A 9,524-nucleotide genomic window follows, 5' to 3' on the forward strand; every position below is an offset into this window, starting at 1 on the left:
GTAAGTATTGTTGGATACTTGTTGATTACTAGGACCTTGTTGGTTGGTGTATGAAAAATTTCGGTTATAATTCTGGTTTTGATTATAAATTGGTCTTGGCGGTTGATAATTATTCTGATAATTATTTCCAGGCCTTTGGTTTATGTATGAAATATTCTCTCTTTGTTCTATTGTTAGTTCAATACTGAGACAATCTTTTGTCAAATGTGGTCCTCCACACTGCTCACAACTAATTCCTATTGAGTGGATATCTTTAGTCATCTTTTCCATTCGTCTCTTGACAGTATCTATCTTTGCGGAAATGGAATCTAAGTCATGGCTAGAATCGGCTCTAGCTGCTTTAGATGATCTAACGATATCTTTTTCTTGGTGCCACTCATGTGAGTGGGAAGCAGTGTTATCAATAATTTTATAAGCATCAGTTTCTGTTTTCTTCATAATAGAACCACCAGCTGCTATATCGATGTCTTTCCTTGTAGTGATGTCGCATCCTTGGTAGAATATTTGTACTATTTGACAATTGTCTAAACCATGTTGCGGACATCCTCTTAATAACTTTCCAAATCTGGTCCAAGCCTCATATAAAGTTTCATTTGGCTTCTGTGTAAACGTAACAATTTCTCTTTGAAGTCTTACGGCTTTAGATGCCGGAAATAATTGTTTAAGAAATTTTTCAACTAAAACATCCCATGTATCAATCGCCCCTTCAAGTAACGATTCCAACCAATCTTTAGCTTCTCCCTTTAAAGTCCAGGGAAATAACATGAGATATATCTGTTCATCCTCCACTTCTCTTATTTTAAATAGAGTGCAGATCCTATTAAAGGTACGAAGATGTTCATTTGGATCTTCATTCGGTGCACCAATAAATTGGCATTGATTAGTCACCATGTGTAGAATTTGTCCTTTGATTTCATAATCTGGCGCATTAATGTCAGGTTGAGTAATTGCGTGACCTTGGCCAGTGCGTTTAGCTCGCATTCGGTCTTCCATACTTAAAGGTTCCAGATTCTCCATGATTGAATTTGTTGAATCTGAATCACTAGAGGATTCCGATTTAATCGTTCGTTCCTCAACAATCTCTGTTTGAATGATTGGTGGTTCCGGAGGAAAAATTAATGGTTCAGGATCTATGAATCGTCCCTGAATATTCTCCGGATTCTCAATTGTGAGGTCGGGTTCAAAAAAATGGATTATCGGAAATTTGAATTGGAGTACTTGGTCGACTGGATGACGATTCTAAAGAAAAATCAACGGCGGTAATATTAGCTAGATGTATTGATCGAGTTACAGGTGGTGAACGTACAAAAGGTGGTGAACGTCTTGCTCGGTGCATTCACTGAATATCCTATTAATTTTTAAAAGGAAAGAAAAATTATATAAGTTATCCAATTAATAGACTTTTCTGATTTTTCCCACGTTTCGAATAGCCAAAAGATGCAGCAGAGGGGCAGGATTCGTTTGGTCTCAATATAATTGAGTACTGTTTGGCTCCAATAACCCGGTCCACGTACAAATCCAACTATTACTACGAACCAGAAAATTTTGATGTCTATCAATTTAACCACTTAAAATAAATTTTCGTAATTTTAAGAAATTTAGATAAGAAGTAGAATAAAAATCTATGTCCTAAAAACTGGAATGGCGAGAAATAAGAAAGAAAAAGAGCGCGTCGAAAAAGGTCGAAAAAGAAAAAGGGTTGAAAAATAAAAGGCGTCGAAAAATAAGAAAGAAAAAGAGATACTTATAAAACTTTAAAACACTCGACTAACCCAACCTTATTACTATCACTAACTTAAAATTAAAATTGCAAATTGAGATTACTAATTGGAGTGATAATTGATACATAGGTAAAAGGCGTCGAAAAATAAAAATAAGAAAGTAGCGCGTCGAAACTTAAAAAGGAACTAAAAACTAAGAATTAAAAGTTGCGTCTAAAAATATTAAAGCTTACAAGTAAAACTATATCCCAAATGGCAATATCTTAAAAAGGTACTAAAACTTAAAAAGGCGTCGCAAAATTCAAAAGCATCTAAATCTTAGTCTAAAGAAAAATTACTTAAGGGATTTTACGGCAAAGCCTAAAAATCTAGAAATAAAAATAACTATGGCAAAAACTAAGTTTAAAACTAAGTACGAGCGAAAAATACAAAAAATTACGCTAAAACAATTAAAAAGGGACAAAATATAAAAATATACTAAAAGTTGTAAAAATTACAATTTTTATAAAAATATTATTTTTATATTATTTATTTATTAAAACTATTAATTTTACAATTTAAATAAAACTAATTAAAATTAATTATTACAAATTAATTAAAACTTAAACTAAATAATAAATTAATTAACCCTAACTACTAATTAATTAATAATAATAATTAAAACTCCGTAATAAATGCAAATTTAGGGTTTCTGCAGGCGTGTCAGGGTGGCTCCGCGAGTCGCGGTACACCTGGCAACAAACTCCGCGAGTCGCGGGGTTTGAAATTTCAGATGACAGGCTGCTTTCGTTCGACCGTTTTTTTTTAATATATATTTCTGTTTTTAATTAATATATTTATATAAATTTAATAAAACTTATATTTTAAAAACTAAAATAGAAATAAAATACTTTATAATTTTATAAAAATCTTTAAAATAGATTTATATATATTTTTTTTCGGTTTTTTTTTATGTTTTAAATAAAAACAAAATATTTAAATAAAACTTAAATTTTTATAAAATAAAAATAAAGAAACTTTATAAAACTTAAATATTTAACAAACTCTTAAAAATATATAAATTTTTTTTGTTTTTCTTTTTATATTTTCGAATATTTAAAACGTATTTTTACAAAAACGTATTTTTACAAAAACGTATTTTTTTTAAAAGTAAACTAAAAATAAATTTTTTTTTTATATTAGCGTTGCGCTTCCGGCTTTTAAGCTAGATTTCAATCCCCGGCAGCGGCGTCAAAAATACTTGATGTTATGCGAGTTGTATATGAAATAGCTTATATTTTACTAGGAAATACTATTAAATACGATACAATTTTACACAAGATATTTATTTATTTATAGAATGGATATACTTAAACCTTGCTACAACACTTATAGGCAATGTACCTAATCGTACAGTAGTGTAGTTTTTAGTAAGTCCGGTTCGTTCCACAGGAAAAAATCTTTAAACAAAGCTTAACGCTATATTAGTTTAATTTATAAAAATACAAATATATATATATAAGTAATATTATTATTATAAAAGGGGGTTTTTACCGTTTAATGACCGGTTTGTCGATTTTAAAAACTTTAGTCGCAGTTAAAACCTAATGTAAAATATTAAAAATAAATACAACTTAATTTAAAGCGTAAATAACTATAATGAAATTGCAATAAATAAAAGTGTGATAAAATAAACTTGCGATAATTAAAAAATGCGATAATTAAAAGTGCAATTAAATACAATAACAATAAATAAAAGTGCGATAATTAGAAGTGCAATTAAATATAAAAATAAAGGAATTATGCTTATTTAAACTTCCGTATTCATGACGTTTGACGTGTTGATTTTAGTTTTTTCCCATGGGTTAATTGTTCTTTGTCCTGGATTATTTAATATGTCCATACGGATTTGTCCATAATAATCCATCAGTCATAAATATAAAGAGCGAAAGCCTTCGTCAAATTATTCTTATTCCCGAAGTCAAATATTCCAACTAATTGGGGATTCGAATTGTAACAAGGTTTTAATACTTTGTTTAATGAATACACCAGGTTATCGACTACGTGTAAACCAAGGTTTTACTACTTTGTTAACAATTACACCAATTACCCTTGAATGTAATTCACCCCTGTTTCAACAAGTCTATTAACTATTAATCCAGTTCCGTATCCGGTAAAATGAATAATTATTGGTATTTATAGATATCCCGCCCACCGTACCCAGTCAAGCGTATGTGGTTATATATAAATACGTCAAATTATAAGTTTATATATTAAATTAACAAGGTATTGTTTAGTTAATATAAAACTCATTAATAGCCCATAGTCTAATTTCCACAAGTGTCGTTCTTTTATTCAAACCCCAATTATGGTACAAAGCCCAATTACCCAATTTTAATATTTTTTTAGCCCAACATCATGATTACTTTGGTATTAAATAAGCATAATAATAATTTAGCTACGAGACATTAATGTAAAAAGGTTGAACATAACTTACAATGATTAAAAATAGTGTAGCGTTACACGGACAGAATTTCGACTTACACCCTTACAACATTCGCTAACATACCCTTATTATTAGGATTTAAATTAAAATTAAAATTAAAATATAAATATAAATATTTACGTATACATATATAGAGAGAGATTGATTTTTTGGATATTTTTACGATCAGAATGCGCGAGCTTTTATAGACAGTTTCATATTTTGGGGCTCCGCGACTTGCGGTATTTTTATTCTTCAAACTCCGCAACTCGCGGAGTTTGATTTTACAGCTCACTCCATTTTGGATCCTTTCTTGCCGACGGTTTTTAAATATAATATAATATATATATTAATTTTAAGAATTAATTATATATTATATTATATACATGTGCATAGTTGACTTGTAATTTTTAGTCCGTTGCGTCGAGCGTTGAGAGTTGGCTCAGGTCCCGGTTCCGGATTTTCGAACGTCCTTGCGTACAATTTAATATTTTGTACTTTGCGTTTTGAATCTTGTACTTTTGTAATTTCGAGACGTTTTTTATCAATAATTGGAACCTCTTTGATTGTATTTTGTACTTTTGAGCTTTTTGGTCGTTTGCGTCTTCAATTTGTCGAATCTGTCTTTTGTCTTCACCTTTTATTATTTAAACGAATATCACTTGTAAATAGAACAATTGCAACTAAAAGCTTGTCTTTCTTGAGGAATAATGCTATGAAATATATGTTCGTTTTTAACATTATCACCGACTTACTACCTGCATACATTTCACATCGACTTTTACTGCTTATTCACTGTGAGTTATAGCTTCCATTTACTACTTTTTACTATTTTTGGGACTGAGAATACATGCACTTTTTACGTTTTACATACTAGACACGAGTACTTAAACTTTACATATGTGTGGGTGATATAACGGCACAAAGATTCCCCTTAGCTCGGTAACGTTTAATCATTGGTTTCCTAACCGTGAACGCGAATCTTAGATATGGATCCATAGGGTTTGACAACCCCACTCGGGCTAGTCGCGCTAGCATTCAACGGGTTTTTAATACTTCGAGGACAAACGCACTCGCCAAGTACACTTTTAGAGGGTGATATACATACATTAAGTCTAGTTACCGGGTGCCCACATTTAAGCATATACTTTTCATACTGATTTAAACTTCTGATTGAAGCACTGAAATCTCGTGGTCTACATTACTTTACTGATTACAAACTATAGCTCACCAACATTCGTGTTGACTTTTAAGCGTGTATTTCTCAGGTGCTTAGACGATGTTGCTTCCGCTGTTAAAATTGCTGTCTTGGTGTTATAGACTTGCTGTTATGGACCTGCTGTGTTAGATTTCCGCTGCATTACTTAGAGATGTCTCAATCATGGAACTTTTCTTTTGCATTCGTAACTTATGTTATTTTCAAATAATGACTTTGTAACGACCTTTGTGTCACGTTATCTTTTGTAGAACGGTATCTTTTTATAAATGCAAAACTGGTTTTCAAACAGCATATAGTGTTTGACCTTGTAATGATCCTGTTGTTGATGAACCGTACACGATGGTTTTGTACGGGGCGTCACATATTCTTACCACACGTAATATAATTAAATTAATAATACATACTACTATATTTTTATGATATTAAGTGAACTTTATAAATTTTATTACTTAAGATATATAAAAGTATATTTTTATCATATTTAAATTTTAATATAAATTTTTATTTATTAATAAATGACTTGTATTATTTACTCTAATAAAATCTGATAAATATATTTAAAACGACTATATTTAAGCTATATAATAAACATGTATAGATTTTGGAAGTCATTTTGGGTCAAGTTGACTTTTGCTGACTTTTGCATATCGGTCTCGAGCATTAGGATTGTGATACACTACGTCTTGACCTAAATTGTTAGACAGATATTGACCAACATATAAATATATATACTTAATATAGGTTCGTGAATCCGAGGCCAACCCTGCACTTGTTCAGTGCCGTCATTTGCATTATTGCTACGAAATACAGTATCCTGAGTTTCATTTGCTCCCTTTTTAAATGCTTTTGTAATATATATTTTTGGGACTGAGAATACATGCGCTGTTTTATAAATGTTTGACGAAATAGACACAAGTACTCAAAAATTACATTCTATGGTTGGATTATCGAAATCGAATATCGCCCCTTTTAGCTTGGTAACCTAAGAATTAGAGAACAGTACCCCTAATTGACGCGAATCCTAAAGATAGATCTATCGGGCCCAACAAGCCCCATCCGGGTTACGGATTCTTTAGTACTTCGATTTTATCATGTTCGATGAGAGTCCCAAAATGATGGGGATATTCTATATGCATCTTGTTAATATCGATTACCAGGTGTTCACCATATGAATGATTTTTATCTCTATGCAGTTTGCAAAATGTCTGATATGAGATGTATATTTATGGAAAAATGAAATCTTGTGGTCTATTAAAATTATGGAAATGATCGATTATGATAAACTAATGAACTCACCAACCTTTTGGTTGACACTTTTAAGCATGTTTATTCTCAGGTATGAAAGAAATATTCCGCTGTGCATTTGCTCATTTTAAAGATATTACTTGGAGTCATTCATGGCATATTTCAAAATACGTTGCATTCGAGTCGTTGAGTTCAACAAGATTATTATTAAGTCATTTATAGTTTGGATATATTATGAAATGGTATGCATGCCTGTCAACTTTCGATGTATGAAAGTTTGTCTTTTAAAAACGAATGCAATATTTGTAAAATGTATTATTTAGAGGTCAAATACCTCGCAATGAAATCAATTATTATGTAACGTTTATAATCTATATGAATGGGGCATTTCAAAAACCGTAGCTAAAACTAGCCATTTCTAACCAATATTATTTTGCCCATAATTTCTTTGTTACAAATCGGATTTGAGTGAATCGAATTGCTATGGTTTTGTAATGAACTCAATTTTCCAAAACTAAACTGTAAAAGTATAGGTTTTAAGTCGGGGTTACAGGTTACATATCAATTTAAAAGAAGGTGGTCATAACCGTCGCAAGAACGACATATTGATGACCATTTTGATAAACATACTTCCACTTTGAGTTTAACCATGATTTTGGATAGGTTATCATGTCCATATGAGATAACATTTTTACAGAATATGAACTTCCAATTCAATGTTTAAGATAGGTTTTTAAAATCCAAACCAAAACAGCCCCCGGTTTAACAATAACGGCGTACGTTAAGTTTTAAGGTGTTCTTCATATATATATATATATATATATATATATATATATATATATATATATATATATATATATATATATATATATATATATATATATATATATATATAAGTTATATATTCTTATGTTAGCTTATCATATTGTCATAATACATATATTTAAGTGTTTTTAAAGTCAAGTTAGAAGGATTTTCTTAGTTTGCAAACAAGTTTAGAATTAACCAAACTATATTCTAGTGATTACAAGTTATATACTCTTATTAAGATAGATATATAGATATGAATTGAACAAGATTTTGAATAACGCTATTATCTCAAGTTTAAAGAGTGATGTTACTGAAAAAATAAGAAAAAGATCTTCAGCTTGATGGTGTTCTTGAAAGCTTGGAAAATCTTGAAGTATAAGCTTGGAATGAACAAAAGTTTAACTAAGGTTACTACCTTGATTTAAGATAGCAACTAATTTAGGAATTGAACAAAGATTTTAAGAAGTGTTTTACCTTGATTATGAAGCTAGAATATGATGAAGATAATGAAGGATGATCAAGTCTTCAAGTGTGTGTGTTTTTGAGAGAGATTTTTGGAGTAAAAATTGGAAATGAAATGAGTTATATTTAAACAAGTTGTATGTTATTGTTTTGTGTAATAATTTATGCTTGAAGACAAATGATGGTTCCCACATGAAAAGATCCAAAAGCTCAATCATTTTGGGCTGCTAAGGAGCATAATTTTATTGGTATATACCAATAGTAAATACGTCTAGAAGATGCGTATAATACGTGTATAGATAACGTATAAATACGAGTAGAATTCTTAATGAAATCGAATGCGAATACGAGTATAGCTATCTTTATTGAGTATAAGTATGTTAACTTAAGTATTTAAGTCTTTTAGGTATGTATTAATACTTCTTAATACAATACATATATATTCATTTTAACTTAAGAGTGATTACGTCGTTAAACGTTACTATATATCGTTTCGAAACCCTTAAGTTAGTAGTCTCAATTTATGTATATAACCCATTATTAATATACTTAATGAGATACTTAATTAACATATGTATATCCATATATATACACCAATATATAATTATTACAAGTTATGGCGTTCGTGAATCGTCGAACAAACTGGGTGGTCAAACGTTTGTATAAAACCCTTTTATATTACTCAAGACTTAACAAGTTTAATTGCTTAACATGTTGGAAACATATTAATCTCATATATATCTACGAAAAAATCCGGGTCGTCACACAAAACTACTAAACAAGGCACCCACCTAAAAAGCAAGAAAAAAAAATGCGAACAAATATAACACTCAAATAAAGCTACAGTAAAGAAAACAGAAAGCCAACCAAGTAACAAAAGTTCAAAGACCAAACTCCACCAGAAGAGCCTTCCTCATCAACAAACCCGTTCATAAAAATCATATATTTCGGTGCTAAACTACCTTTCTTGCTTTTTAATCCCGGCTTGATGAGTTGCCTCTCCAATTTTGCAAACCGGACAATTTTCCCCAATCTAAAAAAGAAAGGAAATCATTATCTGGCATCGAACTTCTTAATTAAAAGTTATTTTAAAACTAATCAATAAATTAATTGCCACATTACAAGTTATATTTTCAAATAAATTTTTTTTAGAACACAAAAGTATTTTCTATATTTGGCGAAAAATAAAACTATTATAGATAACAAATGGGACTCTTCAACGGAGGAAGCAAAAGAAAATCAGAACAACAAACAAGTCACACCCCTCAAAAGGAAAGGGCAACAAAGTCAATGAAATGAAAACTGAACAAGATGAACATAAAGAAAAGAAAACACCTAAATTGAGACATCCGAGGAGACCTAACACTAAAAAAAAAGGTCTTAGTAAGGTAAACACATCGAGTATTGATTTTAGATATGTGTGTATAAAGATATAAGCTAGTCACTTCAACAAATATCCACTCTTTTTTTATTGGGGTGGGGGAGTTATGGGCATGAATGTAGCTATAGATTATAATCTCTTGTGTTATATATAATAGAACTAGGTTTGAGCCCGTGCGTTGCACGGCTACTCAAAACTGTTTCAAAATTTACATGGATAGAT

General features: G+C 30.4%; 1 non-coding gene across 1 annotated transcript; it reads left to right on the forward strand.

Annotated features, from left to right (window-relative positions):
* The first annotated feature begins 526 nt into the window (after positions 1-526).
* Positions 527-633, forward strand: LOC139895325 (small nucleolar RNA R71). Its single transcript, XR_011775781.1, has one exon. It is a non-coding gene; the product is annotated as a small nucleolar RNA R71 (small nucleolar RNA).
* The last annotated feature ends 8,891 nt before the right edge of the window (positions 634-9,524 follow it).

The sequence above is a fragment of the Rutidosis leptorrhynchoides genome, chromosome 2 (assembly GCF_046630445.1).
Source record: "Rutidosis leptorrhynchoides isolate AG116_Rl617_1_P2 chromosome 2, CSIRO_AGI_Rlap_v1, whole genome shotgun sequence".
NCBI lineage: Eukaryota > Viridiplantae > Streptophyta > Magnoliopsida > Asterales > Asteraceae > Rutidosis > Rutidosis leptorrhynchoides.